The 19108-nt window shown below is 38.6% G+C and overlaps 1 protein-coding gene across 4 annotated transcripts in view; it reads right to left on the reverse strand.

Annotated features, from left to right (window-relative positions):
- The window catches only part of FBXL4 (F-box and leucine rich repeat protein 4), a 64222-nt gene extending 50910 nt beyond the window's left edge, over positions 1-13312 (reverse strand). For all 4 annotated transcript variants that reach the window (XM_036890404.2, XM_036890405.2, XM_036890406.2 and 1 more), the window contains exon 1: positions 13174-13312. The gene's annotated coding sequence lies outside the window, so the exon portion shown is untranslated. The remainder of the gene's footprint in view (positions 1-13173) is intronic.
- Positions 13313-19108: the final 5796 nt, after the last annotated feature.

A 19108-nucleotide genomic window follows, 5' to 3' on the forward strand; every position in this document is an offset into this window, starting at 1 on the left:
GCTAGACTTTCAAACATTAGTACTAAGATGATAAAATATTAAATGTCTCTTCTCCTCAAAAAGACCCAATGCTTTTATCTTACCTACAAGAAAAATCTAAATTCCTTGGTTTGATGTTTTAAGGCTCTTCTTAAGCTAAACCCAGCTCTTCTTGTCTAACCCAGGAAATTCAATCAACTTCTAAATACCCTTCACTTTCTACTGTAAGTCTCACTACCTCTATCATTCCTTTTCCAACCACTTTATTCCACATAAGCAGGCTTATGTTTCAGCACCTACTGGCACCACCTTTGTATTAGATATAAATCCCAGCTCCACAAGGGTCTGTCTTAGGACTAGTTTCTTAAAGGTGAGAACCTAGTTAAAGATCTTCATTTCTCAAAGTATTCAGTACATAGGAAGCACAGAATATTTGACATGTTGATATAAAGGTCATAAGCAAACAAAAACCAATATGGGTCTAAAATAATTTAAATTACTTAACAGCATCTTTCTGCCTCTCAATCCCAGCCAGATCCAAACACACTGAAATGCTTGACAAAATATAACCAGTAAAACAATAAATATAGAGCTGAGCTTGAAACAAGTAAGGAAAACCCATAGTGAAAAACAAATAGGAAAGTTAAAGAGCAGAAAACAGGAGCTGAAGCTAATATGATTCGAAGAACCAGTTACAGGCCTAATGGTTATAAGGGGCTTTTTTTTAACACCTAGACCAAGAGGTTATTTCAAGCCAGAGATCACATGTAGGTCTTTCATAAGGCCCAAGGTAGGATCAACCTCTACTGAAACCAGGAATATGAAAACTTAGCTCACTGGCCTGGAAGTCCAAGAAGACATGACACCAACTTACACAACTGGGGAAGGTTCACCGGAGGGAAATCAGAGGCCTAAGGGGCATAGTTTGGAGTTCCTATCCCAACCCCAAGCCAAACATTTTTAAAAGAAGTAGTGCTGAGCTGATGGAACTTTCAGGCCTGGTGGGGGCAGATGTGGAACCTCTCTGCACGGACATTTCCAGAACACAGGACAGACTAACCCTAACTGAAGACACATCACAGTAAAAACTACAGACCACGGGAGGAAATGAGCCCCGATGATGGGCAGTCGGTAGGAAGACTCACGAAATGGGGGAACCTGCACCCCAGGAACAAGGAATAACACAACCATCTGCTTAAGGCTTTTTCTGGAGAGTAACAAAGCCTGTATGAAAATAAATAAGGGGTTCCTGCAGCCCATGTTCCTAGGGATAAATGTATCATGAATAACACATCAGACTCACCTCAGGATATACGGCACCAAGGGCTGGAGTGCAGGTCACGTTATAAATGTGGGGAAATACAGTTACCTAGTATATCACTTCTCTGTTCAAACATTTCACCTATCACAAGTATATGTCTATCAAAAATACTGTTTTACAACTGCACAAATCTCAAATCTTTATCACCAAAATTTGAAATGCTGTGGCTCTTTCTCTTACCATGTATCCTTTATTTCAAAACAGGCCCCCAGGTTAAGTTAAACAGGGTAGTTTTCCAAAGAAGTCACTTGGTCCTTCTCTTTCTTAAAAGAAAATTAATGAAATAAACTTAACCTGGATAAATGAAATTTGGGAGATAAAGAACAATGTAAAAGTATCTAATGCAATTAACCGATCAGGTGATTTGGAGAATGTGGAGGTTTTACTCCTGGGTATCTTCAAGGGAAGGATAGAAGACTACCTGTGAAGGTGGACCAATGAGTCTGTATAATCTTTGAACATTGCCTCTCACCCCAAAGTTTATAAATGGCCTCAGCTGAGCACCTTTAACTTTCTTCACAGAACTGAATCTATCAGAAAGTAAAAGTTTTATAAAACCAAAGAAACATCGGCAAAATAACATATCATCATCCATGTGAACTTCCACAATCATTCTGGGCAAAAAGACTGAGACACGCTGTGAAAGTCAAATTCTACTTGACATGCCAAGCCACACACTTTACAACTGCTCCCAGCCAGCTTTTACCATTGTACCTATGGGATAATATCAAAACCAGCAAAATTGTCAATGGGCATTATCACTTTTTAATCTATGTTACAGTTAAATAAAATTTTGCATTGAGCCAACTTATATAAAAGTGAGTTATCAACTGTAAATGTACATATTATTTTTCAAACTTCTGTGTAGAAGAGAAATGCAAAGGGATACTTTTTTTCCAACTATAGGTAACAATGATCTTTTGGGTTAATTTTTGCTGAGATGAAGTTAAAAATGACAAAAGAAATTTTTCTCAGAAGGAAAAGCAGTGTACAGTACACTGAAAAAGCAGATATATTTATTCTTTTGCCAGCATACTATTTGGAAATATGCAATGAAGTTGAAACCTGTTTTTGAAAATAAACAAGGCACAGATATAAAAAAGGGAGATGTGCAAGTCCACTGTTAACATCCTTTACTGATCCTCAACTTCCAGTCAGCTAAGATGATACATAAGAGTGTTTGGGGAGTGGGGAGGAACATATGGAGAAAAAGGAGAACTCGCTCCACTTTTCCCTGGGAAGTGAAGCTGTAAAGGGAACCAGCCAGCGTCTCAGGACTCACACGTGGGCAGCGATCACCAGTGCAGAGGTCCACACTGTCCATGTACCATCTGGACTTCTGCCAAGGCGTGGGGGCAATGTGTGACAGCCAGTGAATATCCCAATGGGTAAGCCACCAAATGCAAAAGATACAATTACTCTATTTCAGGAGGAGAATGGGACTCAAAGACAAAATGATTTTTCCCACCTGGTGCAAAAAAATAAATATTAGTCTGTTACATTAAATTTATCCAAAAGGGTGATGATGAAATACACCTTGGGAAGACATTTTCTTTTCCAATTCATTCAAAATGCTACTTTAATTCTAAGGATTCTCAGAACATATAAAAATATTATATTTCATTTAACAAAAAGTTAGAAATAGGATTTTTATTTCATTAATTTAATCCAACCACTTATCAACAATAATTACATGGTAAGAAATTCTCTGCAACACACTGAACTTTTACACCAACATAATCAACACAAAACAACTGGCATTTTAAATTGTATCACGAGACTTTTGTACTCCTTGGGAAACAACTAGCTGTACACGACATGATTTTATTATAATACAACTTTATTTTCAACTACGTCTTTCATATTATAGAATGCTTAACAAAGTTAAATAATACAATTACAGAGAAAGCAATAACGGTGGAAAAGAGAAATTAAGAGGTACAGACAAGGGAGAACATATGTTTACTACTGAGATTTGAAGTGAGATGGGGAGGCGATGAGGCGAAGAGAAGCAGGATGGCAGGAACTGCGGGGAAGAGGGCTTGCGCTTCAGCAGAGGAAAAGGGAGGAAGGTAAAGCGAAATAAACAAAAGGAGGCCATAGGAATGAACTCAAGCGGTAACAGCGCCAAGGCCAGGTCCACAGTGTGATGAAAGAACCTGGAAAACAAGCTGAACACAAAAGACGATTCTCAAATTAAAGTGAAGAGATATAGGAAAAGATAAACAGGCTAAGCAATAAGGCAAGTCATGACACGACTCTTACTTGCAAAACAGCCCACAGATACATGTCAAGGAAATGACAGAAAAAACGAGGGCTTAGGCAAATTTGTAGCATTGTACCAAAATGTAATGAACTGTGTGTAACATGTTAGCAAATCAAGGAAAAAGGGAGAACCTTAAATTGGATTGCTTCTGACACTATTTTGAGGAAAGAACTCTTCTGGTTGAGTCTAGAAGCCAAGACATGGGTGCGTGGAGGAAAATAATCAATCCAGAAGAGTGGAATTGTTTTTGAATTTGGTGCAGCAGCTGACACTCGTAACCAGCCCACTTTCCCGCCTGCCCCCACTAGGCTGCTAGGTCACCACATGCTCTTCTATCGCCTTCCCCCTCTCTGATAACCCAACCTCTTTGCAGTCTCCTCCCTGGGTCTTCTTCCTTTTCATTCTCAAATATATACAAGTTGCAAAAAGGGACACTGGTTTTTGATAAATGATACACAAGAACATCCCACATACCTTGGCACCCATTTTCTCCCTTCTACTTCCTGCCGTCGCCCCCCCAGCACATCTCCCTGGCCCTCAAGCACACCTGTGCTTTTGACCTCAGCATCTCCCAAGTCTTCCACTGAGGCTGCGCTGCTCTGGAATATGCCCTTGCTCCTCCTCTGCTTGGTACCCTCTTACCCATGCTTTAAGATCGGGTTCAGACCTTACCCGCTACCCACTTTTTCCTCTGCTCTTACATTTGCGTGCCATTTCTTACCTGCTGAGAATTTCTACCCTAATTCCTCAAGTTCAGAGACTGTGTAAGTATAAGTATATCCCAGGGCCTAGCACATGCCAATATATGCTCAATAAAGATTTATTCTGTTTTTGAAATTGGCAGTGTAGATGGAAGGAGAGAATTAAAATAAACACAGAAATGAAATCAGTGATTCTTTAAGGTACACATACACCAAAAAAACAAAGCAAAAAAAGTTCTATATCTCGATACAGAGAAAAAGAGGGGGCAAATGGATAATAAAAACCAAAACACAATAGGTAAGAATCAAATGTATGGCTTTCCTTGAAGCCATCCAATAAGGAATAGTATACATATTGAGATTCTACTGTTCAAAGAAAATGTAAAAAAGTAGTAACTTCTATTAGTACAAAGGCAACCCCTGAATACATGAAAGGGACTTGACCTTGGTCACAAAGAAACTGTGATTGAAATTAAAGAGATATTCATGAAAGAGATGACTGAAGAGATAAAAGAGAGCTATTTCTCAAATATAATGATCTTTTTTTTTTTAAACACTCCAGATCTATGTTAAGACCACTGGGTGGTTACAGGGAACTGAAAAAACTATGGATGGATAAGAAGTTCTTAAAAAAATGGATAGCCTAAGAGAAGAGGGAAGAGACAGGCCAAGAGAGGGGCAATAAAATAAGAGCAAGGGTCAAAAGACAGGTTGATACTGTTTCTCCATCATAATTATTTACATTCCAATGTACTATACTGAAGTAATGTAACTGTGTCAGTAAGGATACTGGGATGGACTGGTAAGACTTTATGTGCCTCTCTCTTCCTCTAAGGAAATTCTCCTCAGTTAAGACTTTTTTTTATGGTTACAGTTTTTAATCAACAAGGCCCCAATATGGACTGAATAGGTAGCATTCTTAACTGAACCAAGTGCGTGAACAGGGAGTGCAGAGCCCCCCATCCAGCTTCAGTGATGCAAAACCCAGGCAAACAAAGCAGCAGCAGAAGGCAGGGGAACCAACCAGAAAGAAAAACCTAATGGCTGAGGAAAAATCTTGAAAACCAAATAGGCAAACAGTACTTCTCTCTCTTCCAGGAATCAAAGTAGGCTTCAAAAATACCAGAAGTATGGAACTCAGTGGGCTCTTCAAATTTTCCACTGAGTTAAGAACAAATGGTGAGGGTAAGCAGGTACTTAGGGATGAACTTGCCAGAAAACAAGGGAGGAGATTTAGAATCAATTTAAACTAGAAATTGTTAATGGTTATTTCTGCACAATGTTTTCTCTCTCCTCTTTCTTCCCTAGATTCTCTTTAACAAGTATATCTAAACTTAACGAAATATTTCATAAACATTCTTTAGTAGCAAGTAAAACGAATTAAGGAGTCAATGTTTTCCAAAAAAAGCAGATGTAGGATAAGCATATGGTGATTTGATACAATGGATCTGGAAACCCTCTTCCTGCCCAAGGTACTATCTCACAAAGTGACAAGGAGGGGCATGTTTCTAATAACATGTATGATAATCCAAAGCACTATAAATACAGATGCCACTATGCTGCTTTATCTGTATTTTACCCCCTTCTTCATTTGTTTAATGATAGGTGAGAAAAAACCACCTGAATGAGAAGAAATGTGAATTTAGAATAACCCTAAACTTTTAGTAGATACATAATATATATTTAACTAAAGCCTAAAAATATTAAAAATCGGAGCTATATTGCTGAAGGTAATTCTAATGGACTCTCTGAAGAGAAGGAAAAAAATCTCTCCAGCTCTTAAAACCACAAAGTAAATATGAAGTTACTTTAGCCAAATACTAGCTTATACATTTTTGTACATTAAAATAAAGAGCACTTTACCTAATAAAAATACACTGAATTTACAGTTAGCCTTCCTAAAACTCCATCTGCACAATCCTAGGTATGGCATTGCTATCCATTTATGCTAAAAAAACAATTAACTAACATGGTGTAATACTGTTAAATTAAGTGTGGGGTATAATTTGCATTCCAAAAATGTACTCCATTTTAAGTGTACAGTTCACTATGTTTTAGGACACATACCAATGTAACTACTATAAAAAAACAAGATATAAAATATTTCCATTGCCCAAGAGGTTCACTAGAGCCCCTCGCAATTGCCCATCCACTCCCTGCATCAGGTAAAAACTGACTGGCTTCTTGTCACTATAAATCAGATTGTCCTTTACTCTAGAGTTATATATAAGCGAAATAATACACATATTCCTTTGTGCCTAGTTCATTTTGCTTCAGCATATCTTTGATATTCATCCTTGTTATGTGCATCAGTAGTTTGTTCTTTTTTATTGCTGAATCATATCCATTAATGGACATATCCATTCACCTGCTGATAGACATTTGAGTTGTTTCTAGTAGCAAAATGTTTCCAAAGTGGCTGTAGCATTTTACATTCCTGCAAGCAATATATGAGAGTTCTAGTTCCTCACATCCTCACCAATAGTTAATACTATCAGTCTTTAGTCAATCCAGTGGCTGGGTGGTAATATCTTGTGGTTTTAATTAATTTGCACTTCTTGGTTACTAGTAATGAAGCATCTTTTCATGTCCTTATTTGTATCTTCTTTAATTAAATGTCTATTTTGTCTATTTTTAAAATCAGGGTTTTTTTTTTATTATTATTACTAAGTTATAAAAGTTCTTTATACATTATAGACACAAGATCTTTACCAGCTGTACATTTTGTGAATATTTTCTCACAGTCTGTCTGCCTTTTCATCATTTGATAGTAACTTTAAACACAAAACTTTTCAATTTTTATTAAGCCCAATTTATCATTTTCGTGGCATATTTTTTGTGTATCCCAGCAAACATTTTACTTAAGAGGAGTATCAAGCACTGTTTCAAAAGGGTAAACCCTGGCAAAGATAGTATTTAATATCTTCAATCTGGGAAGAGTTAATTACAGTTTAATCAAATCTTAAGATGATACCAAAATGGATGCTGCAAACACTTTCAGTGGGAATGCAAAATGGTATCACCACGTTGGAACACTTTAGCATTTTCTTGTAAAATTCAACATATCCTTACCAAAACATCCACCAAATCCCACTCCTAGTTATTTACTCAAGTGTACTGGAAATATATTCAAACAAAAACCTGCACACAAATGTTTATAGCAGATTTATTTATAATCACACTAACCCAGAAACATCCAGGATGTCTTCAACAGGTCAATGGATAAACAGTGATACATCCATACAAAAAAATGCCAGTCAGTAATAAAAAGGAATGAATCATGGATTCAGACAGTAGCATAGCTGAATTTTTTAATGATTTTTTAAGTGAAAGAAGCCACACCCAAAGGCTACATGTTATACGACTTCGTTTATATGATACTCTGCAAAAGGCACGACTAGAGTGAAGGCAAACACATAAGCGACTGCCAAGGAATTCAGGGAGAAGACAGAGGCTGACTCCAGGAATTACAAAGAACCACCCAAAGAATCCTGTTCTGTATGCTTTTATTTTCAGTCTTTGTTTAGGACCAAAACAGAGTCAAGCTGGAGATTTGATACCCCAGTATCAGCTCGTTTATGGGTGTCCTAGCTTATCAGACTGTACCTGACCAGCACACCCTGAGAGACATCTATTAGCGGGCAGGTCCTGCCATTCGTTACACCCAGGGCAAAGCCCGATCACACAGGTGCCACCACTCATGTGGCCTCAGGAAACTACCTGTCTGAAAAAGAGAATAGTGACTTTCATGATTTCACAGAGATTCCTGACCAGGAAAAAAAAAATCAGCCACTACAGATCTGCATTTACACACATGAGTAGAATTAGCCATCCTAAAGACAGGGAAACAAGTTGGGCAATTAGGGCAAATAGTCTCCAATAAAAGTTAATGGAAGAATAGTTTTAAAATAATTATCATCTTTAGTGTGAATTAATAGAGTATAAAATTCATAAAACAAGTATAATTTTAAAATTTTGTAATCTTTGAAATTAAAAAACATGGTGGCCAACATAAATTTTAAAATAAAATGAAAAAAACGCTAAGTGATATAAAACACAAATACAAGAAACTTAGTACTTATATAAAATGAATTCAAGAAGACTGAAGCTGGTGAAAATTCAAGGAAATGCTAAAAGATAATGTAATATTTCAGAAATTCTAAAGAAAAAACTGCCTCCAACTTATTCACATAGAAAAACCAGCAACAACAAAATGAAAAATATTACTGGAAATGCAAATGTACTTTCCATAATGCTTCAAAAACAACTAATTTTTCAAGGGTGAAGACATTATATTCAAGTAACCAGTCGCTTTATAGTTAAATCTAAATCATTAAAGATACAGTACTGGTAAAGTTCAGAAGGATAGTTGGGGGAAAAAAATATTAGTAATTTAAAAAAGAAATCAAGTTAGTAAAACCAAGAATGTAAAGAAGCAAGGAGTCAAGGTCTCACCTTATTAAATGGAGGTGTAAGGGCAACATAGTCAGTTGTAAATGATTTTAGAAATTTCCAGACTTGCAGGGGAGAAAGGAAAAGCGTAAATATGAATAGGTTAAATTTTCTTATTAAAAGATAAACCCTTTGGCACAAAGAACTCTTGTAATGGAACTGTTCTGGATTAGACTATGGTGTGGTCGCAAGACCTACATAAAATTGCAGAGAACTAAGCACACACACACACACACACACATACACACACCCCACACAAGTTAATGTAAAACTTACGAAATCTGAGTAAGGTCTGTGGAATTCCTGGGGGTAATATTGCATTATAGTCATGCAAAATGTTATCACAAGCAGATACTGGGTGAAGTGTATACAGAATCTCTCTATATTATGTCTTATATTTGCATGTGAATTATAATTATCCCCAAAAGAAAGTTTTAAAAAATGCAAAAAATACAAACTTTCCAATTGGGAAGGGGGGAATGGAGGGAACAATAAAAGTCCAACTATAGGATGTTTCATGTATACAAGAGAGGCAAGTAAAGCCAAATGATGCAGAATGACTAAAAATAAATATAAGGCAATAAAGATCTATCTGGTACACACAAACTGACAAAGATGGCAACAGGAATACCAGGCAGTGCAGACTCCAAGGCAAAAATCATTAATCATTGAAAGAAGGTATTTTATATTTAAGAGTAAAACTACTAAGAACAATTGAACTTACTAATCAATAAGGATGAACTCAACCAAATTCAGTCACAGCAGTAGAGGACATTTTGCTTACTGGTTTTTCAGTTTTGAGAAAACAACAAATAGCTACGTAGTATAATAAATGTGTCACATTCAAGCAACAGGGAAAGGACAGCTTATCAAAATAAATGTTTTGGGAAAACGTTCAGACCATTTTAAAAGTAAATTTAGAATATTATCATAGCAACCATTTTTTTAAAAAAAAACTAAATATATGATACAAAACACCCAATAAGAGAATATGTACAAAATATTAATGACTTTGGGGTGGAAACTCAGAGGTCATAAAGGAAGAGAATAACAGAACTGACAACAAATATTACCAAGATTTCTATATAGCAGAAGTCCCCAGAAACAGCATTAAAAGAATAGACTATGAAAAAATACTAGTAAATGATGTACCACATCATTAATAGCCACTACATATAAAGAGCTATCACAAGTCAATAAGAAAAAGAGGAACACCTCAACAAAAAACAAAGCAAAGAATATGAACAGGTAAGTAACAAAAAAATACAAATGGCCAAAAAACATTTATAGATATTCCACTCTATTAAGAACCAAAGAAATAAAAAAATTAAAACAGCATTTTTCATCCAGAAAATTACTAAAATACAAAAAATGATTACATCATCTTAGTGATGTTTTGAGTCAATGCTACTCAAGCTGCTCACATTCTGCATGTCTTACAAAGCAGGAGCACCTCTGGCCTTGGTTTAGGATTACCTTTTATAGGTGTCTATACAGCAAACATCCATGGCAGAGAGATTTCCCTGGGAGCAGAGAGCAGGCTTGTTTACTATCCGGCATTTTACTGCACATGGTAACTTCACCCAGCCCTCATCACATTACCCTGCAGAAACTGGGGCTCCAGGAAGTGGCACAAGAAAATGATAATGCTCTGGCTACTGTTACTACTGCGCTTTGTCTCTGACCCAGGAGCCTCACATTTTCTGCCACTTTCTATGAAACTGCCGGCTTATACGCAAGTTAAAATCTCAGACCCTCAACAGTGTTCGGCAATGATACGGCAGCAGCAGTATTCTTATAAATTATATAAATTTATTCTTACAACAACCTTTTGAAGAGCAATATGGCACAATCATAATTTAAAATGCATATAGCCTTTGACTCAGCTATTGTCAAAGCGTTTACACTGAGGAAATAAACTAACTTGCAATACATACATACAAAAATGATCCCTGTAGTTTTGTTTGCAGTAGAAATAAACCTGAAATAGTCTAAATATCATCAGGGGATTGATTAAACAATTTTGGGTTATTCCTACAATGAAATGCCAAAAAGATTTTAATGGGAAGTTACAGAAAATTATATATAGTACACTGCCATTTATGAGACAAATGTGAACTTATACACATTTCTTTTAATGTCTGGAAGGAGAGAGAGAACAAATGATTAGTAGTGATGACCTCTGGGAAATGGGGTTCCAGGGTAGGTGGGACACAGCACTTTCACTTTTTCCTTTGGCTATTTCCAAACTACCTGACCTTTTTTAGTAAGAATGTATATGTTATTTTATAATCTAATAAAATTTCTAAATATCTATTTCAACACTTGAAAATTCATTATATCCAGTTGGGATGTCCAGTTAAGATGGTAAAAAAAAAATGGAGATGGGGCTGTCCCAGAGATCACTTCTATAGGCAATCTTAAGAGCTACTGAAACTAGGTACAGACAGTCCGGTCATAGCTGAGAAGACACACTACACTTCCTAACACACAACGCAAAGTCGAAAGACATGCAAATTTTGAATTGAGCTGCTTCTCTATCTGAGGAGAAAGGCTACAAGATGAGCCCTCAGATATAAGAAGAGGGATTTATTTAACAATGGCTAACATTCAAATGAACATGGGAAAGGCAAGCTAAAAAATAATAACTTCAAGAACAGACAAGAAACTTAAAGAAGGGAAAGGAGTAAAAAAGGAAATCAGCTTACCCCAATAAAAGTGTTCATTTCCAAAATTTTAGTGGTTTACTATGCCAGGCACTGTTTGGATCATGAGACATTAAAACATATTATAAAGCTAAAGTACCAACAGCAACGTAAGTATAGAAAGTCACAGGTCACTGAACAGTTCAGAAAAAGTCCCAAGAATAGACACGAGTTAGAGCCCAGGATAAATATAGTATTTGTTATCAGTAAGGGAAAACAGAATTCAACAGATGATAGTGGGGTTAATGGCTAACAAGTTTGGGAAAAAAAAGTTAGAGCCTTCCTTCCTCACACTACAGAATAGTTGAGGTGGGTTAAAGATTTAAATATGAAGATTAAAATGTCTTCATTGAAAGTAACAGGAGAAAACAGGTGGATTTTTATATACACGATTCATATGGCAAAAGGTCTTATAAGGACGCCAGGGTCAGCTCCATCGAGTTAAGGTGAAGGCTGATCACAGGAAAATTAAGAAAATTAGGCAATGAGCCTAAAACAGTAAAGAAAGAGAGGTAGTTTTTGTTCATAGATCATATTTGAAAGTAAATGAGTTAGCCATATTTTAAGATATCATTTTACAGAAGACCAAAACTGCATTACTGCTTCATGGCATTAGAAAGAAGACATTAACCAGTTTACACTGGGCGGATTGGATTTTTCAAGCCCAAAACAGAAGGTAAGAACATGAAAATGCAAGGTTCAGAAAAGCTAAGATTTGGGAACATTTTTTTTTTTTCAGAGTTGGTACCCATTCAGAATGGAAAGAATACACTTCAGTGAACCATTAGGGTGCCTACTAGGGGGTGACACCCGCTGCCTCTAGACACGCACTGTCCCTTACCCCCATGAACTTGATATCAAACAAAGTAATAAAGGAGCGTTGTAGGAGCGTTGATGCAGCAGGAAAATCTACCTCCACTTAACCAACAGGTACGATGTTGTAGTGTAAGACGACAGACGCACGCAGTGCGCTTTCAGCATAAAATGTGCCTATATTCTGAATTTAGGAAGACAAGGAGTGCACAACAGGAAGCAGTAAAGGCAGCGTGTGTCCTGGAACAGACCCATCGCTGCAGCCGCCGTTAGGGAATTCTCCAGGGCATAAATCAGCCACGGCATCCTGCCAATACAACTACCTGACCACAGGTCCGTATCACCTCTGCTTTCTAACTATTCGTATATTTCAATCAGCGAATGCAGTCCGAGGCTTTGTGGCCATGAGCATGTGGGGAACTATCAAGGGAACCCAAAACCATGCCCACGGCAAACGGGTTGACAAGGAGGCCGAGGGGATGGTTATCATCACATTACACTCTAAGGACACCCCTCGACGTAGAAACAGGGTAGCTGCCGGGTACGTGATGGCAGTCCTGCAGACACCGGCCTGACTGGCCAGAGCCCCGCCGGCTGCCAGAGGGAAATGAAGCCGGCGTGCACAGGCGCACCACGTCCAGGGGGCTGGCGGCCCAGGCGGAGCTGCAGGCAGGCAGCCTGCAGGCACCTCGGTGTAAACCTACGCCGCGCACGCCGGTAGACGCCGCGCGCCCCGCGGCCCGATGGTGCAGAGGCGGCGCCCGCGCCACGTAGGCTGCTTTCGGGGTCCCCAGGAAGCCCCGCGGCGTGGGGCGGGCGGCCGGGACCTCAGCCCGCGCCTAGGCTCCCCGAAGCGCGGCGCTCGCCCCAGGCCCGGCCCCAGCACCCAGGGGGGAAACAGACCCGTAGGGGTGAGAAGTAAAGGAAGGGCCGTACCCTGCAGGGTCCGGGAGAGGCGCGCGCCGTGGGCTCCACCAGCGACCCGGCGGCGCGGGGAGGCCGGGGCGCGGGGGCGGTTTCCACAGGCCCGCGCAGCGGCGGACGGCGGAGCGCGACCCGGAAGTGGGCCGCAGAGGCCGCGGGCCGGGGCGGGGCCGGGGGAGGCGGGGCGCCGCCGGAGCGGGCGGCCCCCTCTCGGGCCAGGGGGCGGGGCTTACCTCCGGCCGCCCCGCCCCATAAATTGCCCAGTTACTCTCCCGCCGGCAGCGGATACACATCCGCGGCGGAGAAGATCCTTTCCTCCCTCCAGCCTGCATCTGCAGGGTATCCCTGTTCGGCTTCGGGCCAGGGTCGGTGGGTCAGATGCGGCATAGATTAGAGGTGGTAAGGACCTCAGAGGAAAAATAGAGCATAACTTACAAAAACTCTCTAGGCATAATTCACCAAGTTTGCAAACCTCTCTATCCCAGATACAAATCCTTCCTGCAGTCTCCTTTCCCTCCCAGCATTCGGGAGCCGGGATCATTACCTTTAATGCAGAAGATGCTCTCAGGGTCTCCCTTTCTCAGTCTCTGGTATTTACTGGAAAAGCAATAATGAAGAGATGAGCTGATATATGATGTGCAGTATAAATTGCATACAAAACTGAAGATTTTAAAAAGGAATTGTAACATAATCCCCAACTTCCCTTGAGTGTGTGCAGCACTTAGTGACTTGCTTCCAAAGAATACAGAAAAGAAGGAAAAATCACTTTATTGTGGAGAAACCTAGTGAATACTGACTGTCTTAGCCAGATGAAAGTTAATACCATCAGTGATAAACCAAGTTTCTAGCATGCACCCTGATGTAGGGAGAAGGGCACTTCACCTCCATGATATTCCTCCTTAAAAACCAGTGAACCCAGTCTAACCTTGAGACAACATCAGAAAACCCGGGTATCCTAGAAAATACCTGAAGAAGCTGTCAAGTTAATTAAAAAAAAAAAAAAAAAGGAAAAACTGAGAAATTGTCATAGACCAGAGAGGGACTTAGGAGACAAGACTACTAAATGTAATATGGTATTTTGAATGGGATCCTGGAACATGAAAAGGCCATTTGTGGGAAAAGTAGGGAAATGGGAATGAAGACCAGAATATAGTTAGTTGTACCTATGTTGGTTTCCTAGTTTTAACAAATGGATGATTGTATTATAAGGTGTTAACAGAAAGGGGAAAATGGGTGAGTGGTTTACAGGAACCCTCTGTACCATCATTGCAATTTTTCAGTAAATCTCAGTTTATTCTAAAATCAAATGTGGATTATTAATAACAATGTAGTGTATTAATAGGTAAATAAAACTGGCCCTTTATGGTTGCCAGTGAGACTTAGTTGATGGATACCTTTAGGGTGCTCAGGCCCAGTCTAACTACAGCTGTTTCTCATATCTAACATGATTTCTAAACAAACTTTTCATCAAAGTATAAAATATATCCAGAGAAGGACATAAAATATGAGTGAATTTGATGAAAAGTGAACACACCCAGGTATTCACCACAGGTCCAAAAATAGATTTGTTGATAAAGCTACCTGTGTAAATAACAGATAAAGCCCTGAGAGGTCCCCCACTTGCTCTCCTCAATCTCTATCCTCACTCCTCCCCAAAGGTAACCATTATCCTGACTTCTAATACAAGAGATTAATTTGTCTAAGTTTTTGCCTTTATGTGCATGGATTTGTACATCATACACTCTTGAGTGTGGCTTCTTTCTCTCAACATTAGGTTCGTGAGACTTTTCATGTTGTTGAGAGTCGCAGTAGTTGCTTGAATTTCTATTGTATACGTGTACATAAGCTATCCTGCTCCTAATGGACACTGAGCCATCTTCAGTTTTGATTATTACAAACAATGCTGTTATGAACATTTTTATCCTTGTCTTTTGTTGAACATCTTTTGCACACCCCTCCATACATTTTCATCTCCTTGGTGTCTAAGAGATGTAGTAGTTGGTGGTGGTATGTGTTTTTTTTAAATATTTTGTTTTCAATGGCACTTACAGTGCTCTTGGGAAGTATGTAACTTTGTGTTGAAGGAAAGCAAAAGACAAAGACTAGGGGCCAAGTTCCATTTCTGCGACTAGATGGTCATCATCATTCCATCTGCCCTCCCTCCAATCTTCTCAAGAACCACGCCAGTGCCATGCTTTGTTTGCTGGGCAGAAGAGCCAAAGGAGGCCAAGGAAAAGGGCGATGCTTATCAGTTAGTGATGGTGCTGATTTAATGGGTGAACTAATTTCTCGTTATTAAATGGAATGTTGTTTGGAGCTGAACAGCATCCCACGCAGTAACAGCACTATTACAAATTTAAAAAGTCCCAACAAAGCTTAATTGTGCATAAAGTCACCAGCTCAGCAAACTGATTATGTTTTGAAGCTATGTTAGTTTCAAAAGTTACAATGTTCTCCTCAGACGGGGAGGCAGGCAAAGGAGCAACGGGTTCAAAACTCTTCTTTGCCTCTAACTGTTAAAACACTCACCATCATATCTTCCACTATTTTCAAGTGGTTTTTCTTTATCTTAAAACTAAATATCTACTAATCATAAACTTCAGGGCAAGGAATATGCAGGACAAGAAGATACTAGATCAGAGAGGCAGAGATATCATTCAGCATGCTGCAGAGAGGGCCAAAAACGTCCTCTCAAGGAGGTCTATTAAGTTTTCTCTCACTGGTTCCCAAGTAAGGTTGTCTGCCAAGTCAAAACCTCTAAGAAAATGCAACTACCTACATTTTTACATAACTCAGCCAAAATAATTTACCTCTCTATGAAATGTGAAGTTAACTAGTTTTGTTGGGAAGTGGTGTCCAGTAATATTAGTCCAAAGCTTTTGATATGCCTGTGGTCCAAGAGCATGAATAATAAATAATAGCCAGTAGGAGTGATAACCTCTTAGTGCACTTTTTTAAACATCCTACAGTCTATAGGAAAATTTCATTTTCCTATTAATTTATCACAATATCAACCTAGAAACAGGCAAAGCCATTAGGAAGAAAATAAGAATTTTAAGAAGTCTGTCCAACAGTCAGTCCAAACCTTTTTTTTTACAGATGAGGAAACTGAGGCATAAGGAAGTCAAGGGCCTTCCCCAAGTCATAGTGTCAGAACTGTCAGTCAAACTTAGTTCTCTGACTTTAAATCCAGAGGGGTTTTTAACAATGATACCACATGACTTTGTGACTTACAGGTATCACATTACTTGTAGGAAGATGAGTCTATCCAGCTCTGCTATAAGCAATTCTGTGATCTGGGATAAATTATGACTTCTCTGAGCTTGTTCACACTTCTCTGAAATGTGCCTAACTCGCAGACACTGGAGAGATTTAAAAGAGAGCATATATTATGCTGATGGACAGTGACTGTAAAGGGGTTTATAGGGGAGACCTGGTATAGGGGAGAGCCTAGTAAACATAATATTCGTCATGTAAGTGTAGATTAGTGATAGCAAAAAAAAAAAAAAAGGGCAGTTCCTGTGTGGTAACCTCCAACGAGTTCTACACAAGGGTATAAAGGGCATATAAAAGTGTAGGCAAAGGGTCTGTTTGTGTTTATACAGAGGATCAAAGCCTAATTGGGCTACCCCAAAAATGAACTAAGATACGATATGAAAAAGAACTTCCAACATCTGCACTCTCTGGAAGACTCAGGCCAGAAGATGATCATCAAAAAACCCCAACAAAGATCCACGCACTGCTACAGCTGTAGATGCACTCATCCCACCCGTTCCTGGACTTGCCATGGGAATGAGGAAGGAGATATCTAAGCTGGCCTGTGCATACAGTAAAACAACAAATTTGACTGGATCTATACTGTTGGAACTCAACCAAGAATTTGGAGAAGTGCAAATTGTAGCGCTCCAAACTCTTACAACTACAGACTATTTACTGTTAAAAGAACATATGGCATGTGAACAGTCCCCAGGAATGGGTTGTTTTAATTTGTCTGATTTCTCTCAGACTGTTCAAGTTCAGTTGGACAATATCCACCATATTATAGATAAGTTTTCACAAATGCCTAAGGTGCCTAACTGGTTTTCTTGGTTTCACTGCAGATGGCTGGTAATTACAGATATGCTTTGGTTATGTAACTATACTCCTATTATGTTAATGTGTGTGCGCAATTTAAGTAGTAGCTTAAAACCTATATATGCTGAAGTTACTCTACAAGAAGATTTGTCAAAGAAATAATCAATCTTCCCATGTTTTCTTCCGCCTGCTACTTCTATAGCTTTTCTTCTTCCTTCCTAATTACAACCCTTAAATAGAATTCGTGCCTCATATCAAATTTACCAAGTGTCATAATTCTTCCAAGTGGTAAAGATACCTCAAGACAAATGCTGGGCATAGAAGCCACAGGGCATAAATATGCAAAGAAGTAAAAAGCTAACTTTTTCAAACAATAAGGCTTCTCTCTCACTTACCAACTTCACATTTCCCTGTATGGCCCTGGAAGATGACTGGTTAGCCAGAGACGGGTAAGATTCCTCAAGGGAGGAACAACCTAAGACAGGCACAGTCGCAGGGGGGACATCAGGTGAGAAATTGGGGATCAACAGAGGTGAGGCTTAGAACCTCACCCCCCCTGTTCTGAGAGAAATCTTCTGCATACGTGGATGTTTTATTGCCCTGGTCTAGCTTGGATTAACACATAGTCTACAGGCACACACCTGATCATCTACATGTGCTCTCTTACAACACTAAACTATGTTTTCTACCTTTATCTTGTATCTACCTACCACTTCAGCATTTTATTAAAAATAATAATAATAAAGAGAGAAATGTGGTATCCACATATAAATCAAGTATAAAAACCAAATGAGTATTCATATTTGAACTGACTGTTTATAGTTCATAATGCATGAGCAAAACCGAAAGTTTCTGTGATGACTGCCCTTGTACTGTTCACTATGTAACTTATTCATTATGTAAGAATTTGTTCTACATGTAAAAACTTGTTTGTTATGCCTCAGAAGATTGGAGACTGACAAAAATTAGGCTTGGGGTGGAATAATGATTGTGCATGATTGTGCATTGAGCATTGACTCCCCTATACAGAATTTTATTGTCGTTAACAGCCATTTGATCAATAAATATGAGAGATGCTCTCACAAAAAAAAAAAAAAAAAGAAGGACAGACTTCCAATGGTAAAATAAATTAGTAACCGGGATGTAATGTATAGCATAAGGAATATAGTCAAGATATTGTAACAGCCTGGTAGGGTGATAGCTGGAACCTAGAATTATGTATATAAATGTTCTACCACTGTGTTGTACACTTGAAACTCATGTAATGTAATACTGTGTGTCAACTACCCTTCAATAAAAAATAATTATTTAAAAAAAAAAAAAAAAGAGAGCATATATGTGAAAGCACTTTGTGAACTAAAGTAGTATGCAAGTGTATGAATGCTATTAATATTAGTTAAACATGTCAAAGGTCAGAAATTGAGTATAAAATGTCAGAATAGAACCTTCATATTCATTCTATTCTAATCCTTTCAGTTTGTCCCCAGAGAAGAGAAAAGCCTAGAAAGACTGGGCAACTGACCCAAAGACTTATGGCAAGTTGCTAGCAAAGCCAAGATTCAAATGTAGATCTCCTAACTTGCAGCTTCCAATGAACGACTTCTGATATCTTGGATAAGTGAATACTAATTACAAACCAGAAAAAGGTGGTTTAAAATAATCTGATAAAACTCCAGACTGAATTTATACAGGTCCAAAAGGGATACCTTGAAATATATTTTTTAATAGTTAAAAAAGTAAAACTCATACTGTTTTTGATGTTTTGTGCTATTCCTTTTTCTGTAGCTTGGATCATTTACTTAAACACTTAGCATTAATAAAAGATGGCCAGTGACTGAGAATAATGTAGAAGAAATATCACTTGGAATAGTGC

This window comes from Manis pentadactyla, chromosome 12 (genome assembly GCF_030020395.1).
Source record: "Manis pentadactyla isolate mManPen7 chromosome 12, mManPen7.hap1, whole genome shotgun sequence".
Taxonomy (NCBI): Eukaryota; Metazoa; Chordata; class Mammalia; order Pholidota; family Manidae; genus Manis; species Manis pentadactyla.